The following is a 17,296-nucleotide window of genomic DNA, read 5'->3' as shown; positions in this document are numbered from 1 at the left end:
TATCAGATATTCTTAATTATTCCAACTACTGTTAGGCTTCAGGAAGTCACTAGTTGGGTACAGCTGTCCAGCTGTTTCTTATGAGATCCTGCAGGCATAATGGTAGATACCACAACCTCTGTTTATAAAACATAGAAAACTTAAGGCTGTTGTTTTGCAAACACATAGATTAATGACGTGGTTCTGTGGATGGACATAGGTGCATTAATTTTTCTCACTCTTCCAATTATAATTTTCTTGTTTAACCTTCTAGTAAAGTATATATCTTCTAAATTTCATGTAAAGATGATACGATCTGTCACAAGTCTTCCAATCCATTCTATCTTCGGACCCCACAAATGAAAGCATCCTGCCATTGGGTCCCTTAGTTCGGGTATCAAAGATTTTTTACTCCTCAAATGCTAGGGAAGGCCTGCACCCATAAAGTCAGCAGGAAGCACTTACAGAAAATGGACTCTGCTTTTCTGCAGTCCCCTTAAGATTAAGGAGGAGTATCTAATCTCTGAGTGGGGAAAGAGGTGGGAGGTGGGTGGGACTCAAATCTGGAACAGATTGAAGACTAGCTAAAACAAGGAAGAGACACTGGAAGCTCCTGTCCATAAGACATGCCCACCAGTGTCATGTCAGTTTACCATTGCCATGGCAACACCTGAAAGTTACTGCCCACTTTCTAGCTACTTCTGAATAACCCACTCTTTAATTAGCATGTCATTAAAAGTGGGGATAAATATGAGTGTGAAACTGCCCCTGCGCTGCTGCTCCTGGCACACTGCCTGTGGGGAGCTCCACTCCACAAAAGCAGTCACAGAGCTGTAACCGCCACCTCGGTAAAGCCGTTTCCTTCCACCACCCGCTTACACTGCGCTCCTTCCTGAGGGAGGCCAAGAATCTGCCCTGCACCACTTTTGTCAAGTTAATTAACAGAAAACTACTCATAACATCCTCTCTTTATTTTTTCACTCTTATAGGCTGTGTAATGACTTTCTTCTTTCCATGTACCATATTGTGTTTTGTGTCCTTTTTCTTTCCCTCTTCTTTATACACCCTTCATCAGATAGTCACAGGCTTCAATTCAGTTCTTTCTTGTTGTAGTATGGCTCATGAGAAACGCTGATTCTTCTGGGTATGAGGCCATTCACCATTTTCATATGTAACACCATAAAAAGTACTGTGACATAAGCCTCCACTTCACAAACTGACCACTGTCAAGCATCATCTCCCGACCAATAGAAATTCTTTTTGTTCCTCACTAGTTCACATAGGAGTAGAAATCTCAAGTTTAAATTGTGGATTTGCACTTTACCACTTGGGGTATTCAAGAAGATGAATAATATTAATACATCAGTAGGTCCGGGCACAGTGGCTCAAGCCTGTAATCCCAGCACATTGGGAGGCTGAGGCAGGCAGACCACCTGAGGTCAGGAGTTTGAGACCAGCCTGGCCAACATGGCAAAACTCCATCTCTACTAAAAATACAAAAATTAGCCAGGTGTGGTGGCACATGCCCATAATCCCAGCTACTTGGGAGGCTGAAGCAGGAGAATGGCTTGAACCAGGGAGACGGAGGGTGCAGTGAGCCAAGATCATGCCACTGTACTCCAGCCTGGGTGACAGAGCAATACTCTATCTCAAAAACAACAACAAAATCAGTAGCTTTGAATTTTAAACATCCTTTTGACAAGAAACTCATCATTCTTTCTGTCTAAAATAATGTTCTGATGCTTTCAAGAATGAGCCTGGTTTGATGCCTCTCTCTCCAACATGATAGAAGTGTGGCATAAATCTATGAAAAACCCTATTTCCCTGTGTCTACAAGAACTACCTTTGATTGAAAACTTCTTCCCTTCCTCTAGTCTTTTCTTCTACACCGAGCTCTGTTTAATCTGTGACACAAAACAATACTTGTCAGGAAAGAATCTGGAAAGAGCAAACGACTTCTAAGAGGTTTCAGAGATTCCTGCACCACCATCTGTCCATCTGTAGAGGGGGTTGTGAGTATGAGGCAGAGCAGAGCTTGTAAATCTACCTGCTTTCACTCCCACTGTATTTCCTAACAACAGCAACCACAGCAACAGCCATAACATCACAGGACAAATGTCTACTACTTCCAAAGCTTTTATCTCAGTAAATCTTCTCTCCATGTATCTCAGGCAGCTAGAATATTGAAAACTCATACAAATAGTACTGTAGCTTTTTGTTCATAATTGGAAAAGCAGACAAGACCCAATGTAATACAGGCATTCCTTAAACCAGGTACCATTCAGTTTTGGATATCACTGCACACATATACCCAGCATACGTCCAATATATGTGTAAAAATCCATGAAGCAAGACTTACAATCGCTGGTGTTTTCTATTGTGTTGTATTTTCCTCTTATGTCATCTTTTCCTTTTTGTCATTAAAAAAAATCTGTTCAAGTCAGTCTAAATTAATTATTGAATCACAAGTAGATAAAATCATTTATCTGATAACACCTTGACCCAATGAATATGTTTCTTTGTAAGACAGAGCCCTCATTTCCAAGATAGCAAGGCTGACATAATTATACTGGAGCAAGCCCACAAGTAATGGTGGTAGCTTTGCCTTATTGTCAGCCCTGGGGCAAGAATTAGACAAAAGATAACAAGGTAGAATAAAGATTACATAAGAACGAAGGACAGCAACAGGACATGGTTATCTTTGATAGGGTAACATTTTGATAATAGATGATGAGTAGTAACGCCTTAGACAGGGATGGGTGGGAATGATTGAAGGTCTAAGTACTTTAGCACAGATTAAGAACAAATCATTGGGATTTTAAGAGTGCGTACAGTCAGTGAAGAAAAAGCCCTAGAATTTAATTTCTGGATAAAACATTCTTAGATTATATTTAAGAATACTGTCCATACTAAGCAAGTGTATTTATGATAATGGTGATGACTGTAGTGCTGAATATTTAAACAATAAAAACAAAATTAATCGTCACATGCACAACGTCCTGAATACTATTGTAAATATTTTATCTTATTTTATTTAAACTGTCAACTGTACTGTAAGGTAGGTACAATTATTGTCACAGTTACACAGATATGGAAACTGAGACACAGAGAAGTTGAGTTGCTTGGTTAATTTCAAGCAATCAGCAAGCCATGGAGCATCTACATCAGGGCCTGCCAGGACATGTGACTGTAAACAGAAGTTTTAACTTTTTAACTCAAAGAGGGTATGTGTCTGGGTTAATGGAAAGCTTCAGGACCCTCAGAAAACATTATTAACAAGCAAATGAAAGGTGTATCTGGAAGATTAAATTCTACCAGAGTCTTCATTTCAATGGATCCAATAGTGAACTTAGGGAGATGACTGGGCATATTGAGGATAGGATGAGAGAAATGAAAACACAGCCTTCTATATTATTATTAACAGGCTTGTACCAAACATCATCTGGGTGAATTGGGGTGACTGAAGAGAAGAAAGACACAGGAGTGAAATTCTGTGAACACAAGGGGGAAGTTCTACACTCAGACTGAGCCAACAGACTTTTCTGAACTGACAACCAGGGAGGCGCAGGATGCTCCGTGCAGAGAGGAAGAAGCAGGTGGTCCGGGCAGCTGGTAGCCCAGCTCCCACCCCAGCTGCTTTGCATGTCCCTCCCAGCTGCCCTACCTTCCAGAGCCCATATCAATGCCTGGGTCAGAGCTCTGGGGAGGAACTGCTCAGTTAGGACTCAGAGGGAACCATGGAAGCCCCAGCACAGCTTCTCTTCCTCCTGTTGCTCTGGCTCCCAGGTGAGGGGAACATGAGGTGGTTTTGCACATCGCTGAAAATTCCTACCACCTCTGCTCAGCACCAAATACAATTAAAATTCAATGTAGATCAACAAGTTTGGCACTACTCAAAGATAGTGGGTTTCATCTAGATTACATGAGTGTATTTCTGTTTTCTTTCCAATCTCAGATACCACCGGAGAAATTGTGATGACACAGTCTCCAGCCACCTTGGCTTTGTCTCCAGGGGAAAGAGCCACCCTCTCCTGCAGGGCCAGTCAGAGTATTGGCAGCTACTTATCCTGGTACCAGCAGAAACCTGGGCAGGCTCCCAGGCTCCTCATCTATGGTGCATCCAGCAGGGCCACTGGCATCCCAGCCAGGTTCAGTGGCAGCAGATCTGGGACAGACTTCACTCTCACCATCAGCAGCCTGGAGCCTGAAGATGTTGCAGTTTATTTCTGTCAGCAGGATAGTAACTGGCCTCACACAGTGATTCAACCTGAAACAAAAACCTCAACAAATCATCAGTGTTTACTGATTACACCAGCTGCTTCCTTTACTGACAGCTAGTGTGGTGGCCACTCAGTTTTAGCATCTCTGCTCTATTTGGATATTTTTTGGTTCTAAAAAAAAAATCCTTGAAAAATTTGCACTTTGATTCTTGGACTCTCTTCAACTGAGGCACCAGAATTCCAGGTTTCCAGAAATAATGTCTCACTGTATGAATCCTTATATAGCCCCAGTGGTGCTTCACTTTCCCAGTAGAAGTAGCTCTGTGCATGTTGCACTGCTCCATTCAAATTCTACAACATTCTAAGTAGTAGAAAATTCTATTTATTTATGTAAATAGTTGACTCAGTAAAAGGTGTTCATGCGAAGATACTACCATGGCTGAATAAATCCCATTCTTTTTCTTTCTTCAGGCTATCAACATTTCAGTGGCAATTGGTTATTGTGAAAACTTTTGCCATTAAAAAGTGAACTAAATTATTTCTTCAATTTTCTTTAAGGTTCAGTAGTTTGTAAAAGGATTAAAGTCTGTAAAAATAAAGTACATACTAGAAAAGGACTATTCCTAATGACGTCTGCAAATGACCAAGTAGAAGGAGGGATAGAAGCCGTTGTATTCATTATTTTTCTCCAAGACTTCCTTCCAAAAGGGATTTCATTGATCATATTCATTTATTATGTCAATAAAACATGTTGACATTATGTAACATCTGCTATGAAGCACTGAGGATACATCTTATCTGTATTATTCTTGCCAAAAATTAATGCTGTGAATTAAATCAAGAGTAAACATCATGCAAACTCAATTGGGAAGACATTCTTCAACATAACTGGCCAGTAACCTTCAAAAGTTTCACGGCCGTGAAGGAGAAACAAAAGTGAAAAACTGTCATGGATTTAAAGATATTAAGGACAAGATGACCAAATAAAATAAAGAAACTTGAATTTTATCTTGTAATATAAAACAAAAATGACATTAATGGGAAAATCAGTGAAATCCATATGGTATTTTAAAGGAGTTAACTAATAACATTATATCTATGTTCATCTCATGGTTGTGATACTTACACTGTGGTTATGCATGATGCTGACATTAGAGCAAGGTGGAGGAGGAGTCTATGTGAAGCATCTTTGCTATATTTTTAAAATTTTAAGTTTAAAAGTATTTCCAAATAAATTAAAAACTCATACAGACACACAAGAATCTAAAAATATAAGAAAAAGGTGTTTTTTAAAAAGTCCACAAGTTTCCTCCTATTTTGCACCTTTTCCTATGTCTGATTCTCATCTCGATTAAAGACAGTCATAGCTCTCATTATGTGGAGTGTAATCACTAATTTGCTCAGTTCTAATAAGGCAACTTAAAAATTGATAGTGTGTTCCTTCATGACTGTGAAATCTAGGGATCAGGGTTCTCTATTTGTGAAGACCTTGGTTTCTCTTTAAACTTGGGGTGCAGAGTTCAATCTCTCCGATGCAAAATTATTTGTGTTAGTCCTTAACCTTATTCCACTTCAGGATGGCTATTATGTTCATTTAAATGTATTTGAGAAGGCATCTGTGTTTATGGCATCACAGAGTTTAATACATCTTCTCTGCAAAAAATCAACAACGGACACACATACAAATGTATAGCTAAAAATTAAAGCTATTTCAGCACTGAAAATTAGCAAAGCATAAAATAATTAAAGATGTATATTCTTGATAGAAAAAAGAAGTAATAGTGTTTTGAGTAAGGACAGAAAAAGTCTGTAGCCTGTTGCCTATGACAGCACCCTTCTACCCCCAGCTCAGTCAGCATGAATTACGGAACTGAAGCTTTACCAATATGAGCATAGCAAATAAAACTAGCAGCTTGCTGCCAAAGGGAGTGGACTTGAGTAAAGCCAAGAGGTGGAGTAAACTTCTTCAGTGTTTCCAGTTAAACATGGAGAACTTTATAAAAAATAAACAGAAAAAGCCCACAGCTTTGCTAGTGCAAGATGGTGCCTTGTGTGGGACACGTAGTACATCTGCTGACAATAAATAGCAGATTTCTGGATAAGACAGAGCCATATTGCTGAAACAATCTCTGCACACATTCCTGGTGACTTAGAAGCTATATATTCTAGGGATGAGACCCAGGAGTGCCTGGTGCAAAGTAAAACCAGAGGGAGGTAAAAACTAGCTGCATTTTGCTTGTGTTTTCTAAACTACACACAGATGGATTGACAGCAGATAGATTTATAAGCTCCAGATATTTGAGCAAAACTTCTTCTCAAATCCTTGTTGACCACTAAGCTGTGCAGATACATGTGTGGTTCCTATAAATTCAAACTAAAGATTAATATTAAGAATAAAAAGAAGCAGAGATATCAGTGGTCAAACACCACGTGAGATACAGATTTTTCAATATCAAGCATTGAAAACACATTTAATATATCTAATCCACTCAATATTATAGCCCAACCTACCCTATCTTAAATGTGCTCAGAACACTCACATTAGCTTACAGTTGGGCAACATTATCTAACACAAAGCTTATCTTACAATAAAGTGTTGAATATCTTAGGTAATTTATTGGATACTGTACTGAAAGAGAAAATAGAATAGTCATAGGAATATTAGAAGTACTATTTCTACTTGAATGCATATCACCCTCACACCATCTCAAAGTCAAAAAACTATAACTCCAACTCCCATAAGTCAGGTACTATCAGTATGTTCAGACAAGTATCTAAGAAGAAAATTTAAAAATGCTCAGAAAAATGAAGCAAATTCAAGGCCTGATATGGTGGCTCAAGCCTGTAATCCCAGTACTTTGAGAGGCTGATGCAGAAGCATCCCTTGAGGCCAGGAGTTTGAGACCAGGCTATGCAAAATGGTGACATCCTTGTCTTTACAAAATTTTTTTAAAAAATAGCAGAGAGTGGTAGCATTCACCTACATCTCAGCTACTCGGGAGAATGAAGCTGGAGGATCACTGGAGCCCAAGAGGTCGAGACTGCAGTGAGCTATGATCACACCACCACATTCCAGAGTAGGTGACAGAGTGAGACCCTGTTTCTAAACAAATTTAAATTTAAATTTAAAAAATCGATAATCTAAAGAGAGATACTGTAATATATTATCAAAAATGTACAGCTTACAGTTTAAAAAATCCTGGAAAAAAACTGTAGAGGACTACGTGCTCACAAACAGGGTGTTCCCGATAAGTCCTGCTCTCGCAAACGAAGCAGGGTGTTCCCCATAAGTCCTGCTCTTGCAAACGAAGTCAGGGAAAGGTCAGAAAAACAACAATGTGCCTTGTGACTTGGTAACATTCCACAAACGACTGTATAAAATAAAGCAGAGCGCGCCATTCGGGGCGGCCGCCATGTTTGTCTTGTCTTGTGTTGTCTTGTGTGTTCATTCCTTTGTTTAGGAAACACGCGGACCCCAACAAAAATAGAGAAGTATGATCTATATTGTAGGAACAAAAATAAAGCAACTACAATAACAGCAACAGAAAACAGTCAGTGAAGGCTGATTCTAACTTTTCCTAAATATTGACTTTAGGAAAGACTACAAAGCAGTTAATATGCAGATGTTCAAATAGTTATTTTTAAAACTATGATCATTGACATAAAAAATAAAATATTAAAAAAATATTCAGCAAATAGGGCCTCAAGAAAAGAAATGGGAAGTATTAAAAAATGGACAAATAGAAACTCTAGAAATGGAAAGTACAATAACCCAATTTCAATATTTATTAGCTAGGTCTAATTGCAATTTGAGATGGCAGAACAATCAGTTAACTTGAAAATAGAGGAGTAGAAATTCTTGAGTCTAAAGAAAATGTTTAGAAAAAATGGTAGAAGAATTCAGGGATTTAGAGCTCAGAGTAAAAGATACCAACAAATGTATAAGGAGAGTCACAAAGAAGTAGAGACAGAGAAAGTGACTGAAAAAGTATTTGGAGAAATAATGACAAAAACTTTTTTAAATTAATAAAAAAAATTCTTAGATGAAAAAATTCAGTAAAATCCTTTTAGATAATCAATAGAAATTTACAACAACTCATTATATTAAATTTTTGAAAGACAAAGAGAAAATCTTCAATGCATCAAGAATGAAAGCAGACACTACATACAGAGAAACAACATAGCCATTGGCTAAGTTTTTGTCAAGACCAATAGTGGATAGAAGCAGTGAAATGACATATTTAAATGCTGAAAGGAAAAAAAAAGGCAACCAGGAAATCTGTATCCAGTGAAAATATCCTTTGAATCTAAAGAAAAATAAATAAATAAATTGTTTAATAAACAAATTAGATTGATTCATAGCAGCTATGTCTTTTAAGACATTTGACAGAAAATCCTTCAGAATACCAGGAAATGACATCAGGCAGGACCTTGGTTCCACTTGAAGAAATGAAGGCCTCGAAATAATAAGGAACAATACCAAGGCTAAAAAGATAAAAAATACCCTTAGTGCTATTTATGTACAGTTCAGGACAGGAAAACCTAAATGATTGTGTAGATGTCAGACAGACAGTTACTTTTGCTGGGTGGGAGGGGTGAAAACCGACAAAGATTGTCCATGAGGGAAGCACAAGCGAATGTGAAATACTCTATCATTCCATCCAGACAATGAATTACACATAAACTTTTTTCAGTTGCACATTCAACATGTGTGAACTTTACTCTGGCTGTTTTATCAATTGAAAAAACAAAAACAGACAAAAAAATACCAAACTTAGACTGTTTCCCCCATACCAGTAATCACAGCCAAGAGCCCAGACTAATTTGGAATATTATCATTATCACCACTTCTTTATTCTATTTGAAGCTTACACTTTTCATCCAGCTACAGTTTCACAGCTCCACCTCTGGCCCATTCTTTTGGAAGACCCCATAGCCATAGGGCAGGGAATACCTATGGAAGACTCATAAACAACATGATCGTTGGGTATTTAGCAGAAAACAAGTTGTATGTATCACATACTGTTCTATGCAGAGGGTACAATACATGTCAGTGAGAGAGTCTCTGTAGCAAAGAAAAGAAGTGTGAACTAGAGCTTCAGAATGTGATCCAGTTTTTAGAGTTCATCCGAAGAACACAGATCAAGGTGTCCTCTCATCTGGGCATGGGAAAGTGAAATGTCTACAGGTTCTCCCCAGATCAGTGGCCCGCAGCTTTGGAGATGAGTACATGAAACTCACATTTGTTCACATCCACAGTCACTTCCTGGCTTCACCCATAGGAATGATGGTCTGGCTACCCAGTTACTTAGAAACTGTGCACACAGGGTGTCAGTTCATAAAATGACCATTAAAACAGTGACTTTGGTTAAATGTATACCAGTAGTTACATTCTGGAGGGAAAAATGAGCAGAGGGGATATATTTTAATACCAAATTAAAAATCACAGCCTTGTGACTTCTTTCTTTTCCCATATCATTCATTATGATAATGCTGAAACTTCAGAGGATCGAATGAGCCCCATATATTCATCCCTAAACCTTTGTCTTTGTCCAACTTGAGCCCACGTTTGGGCCATCCACTGGCATCTGAGTACACTTGTGGGATGATCATTGTCTGGACAGCATTGCTAGTGCAACTCACAGGCAGCTCCATGCTGAGTCTCCCCTCGAACTCCCAGCATCACTGACCCTGAAGGAGTGTCCTCCTGTTCTCCACAGCACCCAGAGCACAGCCTGCCCTGCCGTGATTTCACTGCCCAACTCAAAACCTCATCACAGATTCCACTGCCTCAAAGAGAAATTCAGGTCCCAGGCAGAGGCTGGTGTGGGGGCCTAAGAGAAACTATCTTTTCATCAATTTTTCTGTTAGAAATTTCCAGGCATTTATAAGCTGAATTTCTATACATAGTTACTATCTTAAAAATGGAAACTATTTATAATATGAGAAACATAAAATATGGAAAATAGTTCAATCTCACAGGAGCATCATGTAGTAAGAGACTCCAAATTCAACTAATCTAATTCTGAGCTCCCTGCCTTATGGTCCTTTTCCATGATGTCTATGTGCTCCACCCTTATCCAATATATGCTCAGATAATTATTTTAACCTATTATAAAAGTCTTAAAAAGCAATATATGAAGACAATGATTAAACAAATAGCGGCTCTCAAACAGAGACAAAACTATGAAAACAGAACTACTGGGAATCCAAGAAATGAAAGGTACAACAACTCAGTTGAAAAAATATATAAAGTAGACTCATCAGCAATTTAAGATGAGATGAGTATCAGTGAACTGAAAAACAAGTCAATAGAAATGATCTCATATAAAGAAGGGAAAATTGTAAAGAAAAATGAATAAAACCTCAGATATGATAGGTCCATGTGAAGAATACCAACACATTTGTATTAGGAATAACAAAGAAAAATAGAAAGAGGCTAAAAAATGTGTTCCCATCTTTATGACCATGTGTACCCCATGTTTAGTTTCCACTTATAAGTGAGAACATGTGGTATTTGGTTTTTTGTTTCTGCATCAGTTCACTTAGGAAAATGGCCTCCAGCTACATCCAAGTTTCTGCAAGGACATGATTTTGTTCTTATTTATGGCTTCATAGATTTCCACAGTGCATATATACCACAGTTTCTTTATCCAGTCCACAGCTTATGGGCACAATAGACATTGGGGACTACTAGAGGGGAGAGAGAGGGAGGAAGGGCAGAGGCTGAAAAACTACCTATGGGATACAATGTTCACTACCTGGTTAAAAGGTTCAGTCATATCCCAAACCTCAGCATCGTGCGAAATAACTTTGTAACATATCTGTACATGTATGCTATGATTCTAAAACAAAAACTGAAAATGAAAACAATGGAGAAACAATGAAAATCATGTTTCAATGTGATGAAACACATTAATCTATACATGAAAGAAGCTCAGTGAAACCCATTTAGGATAAGTACAACGCAATTCATAACTATAAACATTATAGTACCAATGTTGAAAGACAAAGACACAGAGAATTTGGAATGCATCTCTAAAATGCTGACTTACTCTATACTAGGAAGCAATAATGAAGCCATTGGCTAAATTTTCATCATTACCAATGGAGGTGACAAGACAGTGGAATGATATATTTAAATACTGGGGGAGAAAAGTCAGCCACAAATTCTGTATCCAGCAAAACAATCATTTAAATGTAAAAACAAGGTAGAAATATTCCTTCAGATATGAAGATTATTTAATTGCATATATGCCTTGCAAGAGACTCATGAGAAAATTCTTCAGAATCACAAGGAATGACAGCAGTTAGCAATGCAAATTGACAAGAAGGAATCAAGGCCTCAGAAAGTGAAAGAAATAAGAAAGAAGCTACAAAAAATATTTTCCTGATATAAAGTCCAGGGAAAAAAAAAAACAATTATTATAGATGTCAGAATATCCATTACATTGATTGTGTTTTCAGCAGCAATTGCTAACTGGGAAGGTGCATAAAGAAAGCAGTGAGAGAATTGGAAACCTTCCGTATTTTGATTTGGATCATGACATGAAATGATCTGTATCTTAAAACTCATTTACGCCCTTAAGATTTGCATGCTTTGCAGTGTGTGTTTTATCATATATAAAATAAAATAAAATAACAACAAACCTAGACTGTTTTAAATAAACCCGAACAAATAAATAAGAATCACCAAATATTTTGAAAGCTCAACATTGTTAAAGAGAAATGTAAAACATGCCTGAGAAAGTCCTAAAGAACTAGAAATCTGGTAGAGGAAACAGCAGGATACATCTAAATTTGTCCCTTTTGCCATTCAGGCAACACAGATTTTACCTCTCTTGATTTCCGTTAAAGTATAAAATATATTTAATTCATTTTGCTCACAAGAGAGGCCCCCACCTTCTGCTTGGCTCTTTCCACCCCACTGCACCCACCATGGTATTTGCATACTGTCTGCTAGGGAGGACCTTTCCCTGTGAGTCTGAGAAAAAAACTCAGCTCTCACCTTGCATTGACTGATCTGGACTCCTCAGTTCACCTTCTCAAAGTGAGGTTCCCTGCTCAGCTCCTGGGGCTGCTAATGCTCTGGGTCCCTGGTAAGGACAGAAGGGAGAAGAGGGAAGAGAATGGGGTGGGAAGGTGAGCTCTGGGGGCCTCACTGCCTCCCATGTGTGTCCTGTCCTCATGTTAGATGCATCTTGTTCTCCAGGATGGGTCATGTGATGTCTAGATCTGTGAGTGAGGAAGATTCCAGAAGGAGCGAGGATATTCCCTTTAGTGAAAGCTGTGACACAGAAAGAGGGGGATGGGGTAGGTGACTTCTAGAGACCCCTTTGTGCCTTGCAAATCTTGGTTCTTTTTAAACCTGTATGTTCTGGGAGTATTAACCATAATCACACACACAAAATATAGAAAAGCATAAATAACAGACAGAAAATGATTAAAATGGCTCACAATGTTTGCACATAACCTTGCACTTCTCTCTTATTATTTCAGGATCCAGTGGAGATGCTGTGATGACCCAGCCTCCACTCTCCTTGCCCGTCACCCCTAGTGAGCCGGCCTCCATCTCCTGCAGGTCCAGTCACAGCCTCCTTCACAGTAATGGATACACCTATTTGAATTGGGACCTACAGAAGCCAGGTCAAACTCCATGGCTCCCAATTTATTTGATTTCCAACTGAGACCTTGGAGTCCTGGATAGGTTCAGTGGCAGTGGGTCAGTGGCAGATTTCATGCTTAAAATCAGTAGGGTGGATGCAGAGGATGTTGGGGTTTATTACTGCCAGCAAAGTACACATTATCCTCCCACAATGGTACAGTCCTGAACACAAACCTTCCTGCTTGCTGTGGCCCAGCTGCCCAGATGTGTTGTTTCTGTGGAGAGCAGGCACTGTGGATTCTCTTAGATGCCTAAAGAGGAAGAGTTGGAGAACTCAGAGGACTTGGTGCAGCTGAGGGCTCATGACCATAAATTTCTTAGCTACACCTCAGGCACCACATTTCTCTTCTCTCATGTCTCATTGCTCAGAGGGCACGTGGACCTCCTCCATTCTGCAGACTCTGTCATGCAAAGGCTGCTGCAGCTGACAGGAACTTAAAATCATGTATTTCCTGCAAAGAATAACAGAGTTGAGACATCCCCGCCTGGCATTCAGGCCTGGGCCCTGATGTCACTGCAAGCTCCTGAGGAAGTGCTGCATCACACAGACCTCTAGGTCCTTAGTGATTCAAAGGTTAGAGAAGTTCATGTCCAGATAAACCTTAGGTCATATCACACATTCCAGTTCAACCCAGCAGGACATAGGTGAGTTTCCAAGAGTTGATTCTGCTTCTATCATTTACCTATGAATAATTTGAGAAAGAAATTATAATACACTAAATGTGTATTAGGCAGTAATAAGTTGAGGATATCTGCTGTGAAATACATTTGCATATTTAGCAAGTTAATATAAGAAAAAACTATAACTAAACTGATTAATTCAAATGAAAGCATGAATCAAGAAAATCAGAGGAAACAAAGTAGTAAGTTTAACCTTAACTTTACAAATAATTGCATCATAAACAAATTTTTCCAAGTAAATCATAAAATTATCAGACAAGATTAAAATCAGAGATGTGTGCTACTCATAAAATATACACCATAGTAAGATTATAGAATGAAATTGAAAATGAAAGGATGATAAGTACATATCATGCAAAAACTGAGCAAAAGAATATAGGTTGTGACTTTAATGCAAGAGATAAAAATGGGCATTTCCTAATGATAAATTGGTAAATCCATCAAGAAGCCATTAAAATTCAAAATTTCTCTAAATCCTGTATTAGTTTGTTTTCACCCTGCTGATAAAGACATACCTGTGACCGGGCAATTTACAAAAAAAAAGTGATTTAATGGACTTACAATTCTACATGGCTGGGGAGGCCTTACAATCATGGTAGAAGGAGTAGCAAGTCACATCTTACATGGATGGTGGCAGACAAAGAGAGAGAGAGTTTGTGCAGGGCAACTCCTCTTTATAAAACCTGTGGTTATAGAAATTCCCACAACCTGTGGGAAATTGAGATGAGATTCGGGTGGATACAGAGCCAAACCATATGATTCTGACCCTGGCCCCTCACAAATATCATGTGTTCACATTTCAAAACAAATCATGCCTTTCCAGCAGTCCCCCATGATCTCAACTTATCTCAACATTAACTCAAAAGTCCACAGTACAAAGTCTTATCTGAGACAAGGCAAGTCCCTTCTGCCTGTGAGTCTATAAAACCAAAAGCAAGTTAGTTACTTCCTAGACACAATGGGAGTACAGGCATTGCGTAAATACCACCATTCTAAAAGGGATAAATTGGCCAGAACAAAGGGGCTACAGACCATATGCAAGTCTGAAATGCAGCAGGAGAGTTAAATCTTAAAGTTCCAAAGTGATCTCCTTTGACTCCATGTGTTATATCCAGTTCACAGTGATGCAAGAGGTGGGTTCCCATGGTCTTGAGTAACTCTGTCTCTGTGACTTTCCAAGGTACAGCCTCCCTCCTGGCTGCTTGCAAGGGCTGGCATTGAATGTCTCTGGCTTTTCCAGGTGAACAGTGTGAGCTGTCAGTGGATCTACCATTCTGGGGTGTGGAGGACAGTGACCTTCCTCTCACAGCTCCACTGAGAAGTGTCCCAGTAGGGACTCCGTGTCAGGGCTCCAATCCCACATTTCCCTTCTGCACTGCCCTAGCATAGGCTCCCCATGAGCACCCCACCCCTGGCACAAACTTCGGCCTGGGCACCCAGGTGTTTCCACACATCATTTGAAATCTAGGCAGGGGTTCCCACACCCTAATTTTTGACTTCTGTGTGCTTGCAGGCTCAACACGTGGAAGCTGCCAAGGCTTGAGGCTTGCATCCTCTGAAGTCACAACCTGAGCTCTACATTGACCCCTTGTGCCATAGCTGGAACAGCTGGGACACAGGTCACCAAGTCTTTAGGCTGCACACAGCATGAGGACCCTGGGCCTGGCACACAAAATTACTTTTTCCTCCTAAGCCTCTGGGCCTGTGATAGGAGGGGATGCCATGAACACCTCTGACATGGCCTGGGGACATTTTCCCCATTGTCTTAGGGATTAACATTTACTTATGCAAATTTCTGCAGCTGGCTTGAATTTCTCCTCAGAAAATGGGATTTTTCTTTTCTATCACATTGCCAGGCTGCAAATTTTCTGGATATTTAGATTCTGCTTCCCTTATAAAACTGAATGCTTTCAACAGCACTGGAATCATCTCTTGAATGCTTTGTTGCTTAGAAATTTCTCCTACCAGATACCCTAAATCATCTCTCTCACATTCAAAGTTCCAGCAATCTCTAGGTCAGAGGCAAAATGCCACCAATCTCTTTGCTAAAACATAACAAGAATAACCTTTGCTCCAGCTCCCGACAATTTCCTTATCTTCATCTGAGACCACCTCAGCCTGGATTTGATTGTCCATATCATTATCAGCATTTTGGCCAAAGCCATTCAACAAGTCTTTAGGGAGTTTCAGACTTTCCCACACTTTTCTATCTTCTTCTGAGCCCTCCAAACTCTTACAACCTCTGTCTGTTACCCAGTTCCAAAGTCATTTCCACAATTTTGGGTATCTTTCCAATAGCCCCTAACTCTCCTGGTGCCTATTTACTGTATTAGTCCATTCTCCTATTGCTGATAAAGACATACCTGAGACTGGGCAATTTACTAAAAAAAGAGGTTTAATGGACTTACAGTTCCACATATCCGGGGAGGCCTCACAGTCATGACGAAAGGCAAGGAGGAGCACATCAAATCTTACCGGGATGGCAAAAGGCAAAGAGGGAGAGCTTGTGCAGAGGAACTCGTCTTCATAAAACCATGAGATCTCAAGAGACTTATTCACTATCAGGAGAACAATATGGGGAAGACTTGCCCTGGGTATTATGAACAATATTATATGGGTGGGGTACACCCCCTGGGATTTTCGGAGTAATATCCTCTCCCCCACTGGGTATTACAAACAATATCACAAGGGGGGTACACCACCTGCAATATTGTGCTAATATCATCCTTTCCCCCCACCCCGGGTATTAGGAACAATATCACATGGGAGGTGGTACAATGCCCGAGATATTGGGAATAATATCATCCTCTCCCCCGCTGAGTATTATGAACAATATCAAAAGAGGGGCTACATAGCACGTGATATTGGGTGTAATATCATCCTCTCCCCCACGGGTATTACAAACTGTATCACACGGGGGTGGGGTACAACGTCCAAGATATTGGAAGTAATATCATCCTCTCCCGCTCTGGGTACTATGAACAATATCATGGGAAAAGGGGAGTACGCTGCCCACTATATTGGGAGTAATATCATCCTCTCCCCATTAGATATTACGAACAATATCACGTGTATACCCCCCACAATGTTGGGAGTAATATCACACACTGCCATCCTGGATATTATGAACATTATCACAGTGGGGTATACAAAAAAGATGTTTATGGTATTGAACGTAATATCTTCTCCAGTCGCCCCCTGAATATTACAAACAGTATTACAGAAAGGTGTACACCCCTTATGATACTGGGAGTAATATCATCCCATCCCCCACTGGATATTATCAACAATATTGAAGAGGGATGTACACCCCCTGCAATATTGGGAGTAATATCATCCTCTCCCACCTGGTTATTCAAAACAATATCACAACGGTGTGTACACCCACCATGATACTGGGAGTAATATCATCCTCTCCCCCCAGATATTGTGAACAATATCACAGGGTGTTTAAACCCCCTGTAATATTGAGAGTAATAGCATCCTCTCCAACCCTGGATACTACGAAAAATATCCTAGGAGGGTGTATATCCTGCACTATATTGAAAATAATATCATACTACTATTCTCTCCCCCCCACATATTACACCCCCGTGTGATATTGGGAGTAATTTCATCCTCTCACTCCTGAATGTTATGAAAAAGTATGCAGTGGGTGTACACCCCCCGGTGATATTGGAAGTAATGTCATGCTATCCTCTACTGGACATTATGAATAATATCACATGGGGTGTACACACTAGATGTTTAT

At 39.6% G+C, this 17,296-nt stretch overlaps 1 gene segment (V, D, J or C); it reads left to right on the top strand.

The window, feature by feature from the left end:
* Window positions 1-17,296, top strand: part of LOC103241327 (immunoglobulin kappa variable 2-24-like) — a 978,355-nt gene that overhangs the window by 515,581 nt on the left and 445,478 nt on the right.

This window comes from Chlorocebus sabaeus, chromosome 14, assembly GCF_047675955.1.
Source record: "Chlorocebus sabaeus isolate Y175 chromosome 14, mChlSab1.0.hap1, whole genome shotgun sequence".
Taxonomy (NCBI): domain Eukaryota; kingdom Metazoa; phylum Chordata; class Mammalia; order Primates; family Cercopithecidae; genus Chlorocebus; species Chlorocebus sabaeus.
The sequence above is the reverse complement of the archived record's forward strand: the minus strand, read 5'-3'. Positions and strand labels throughout refer to the sequence as shown.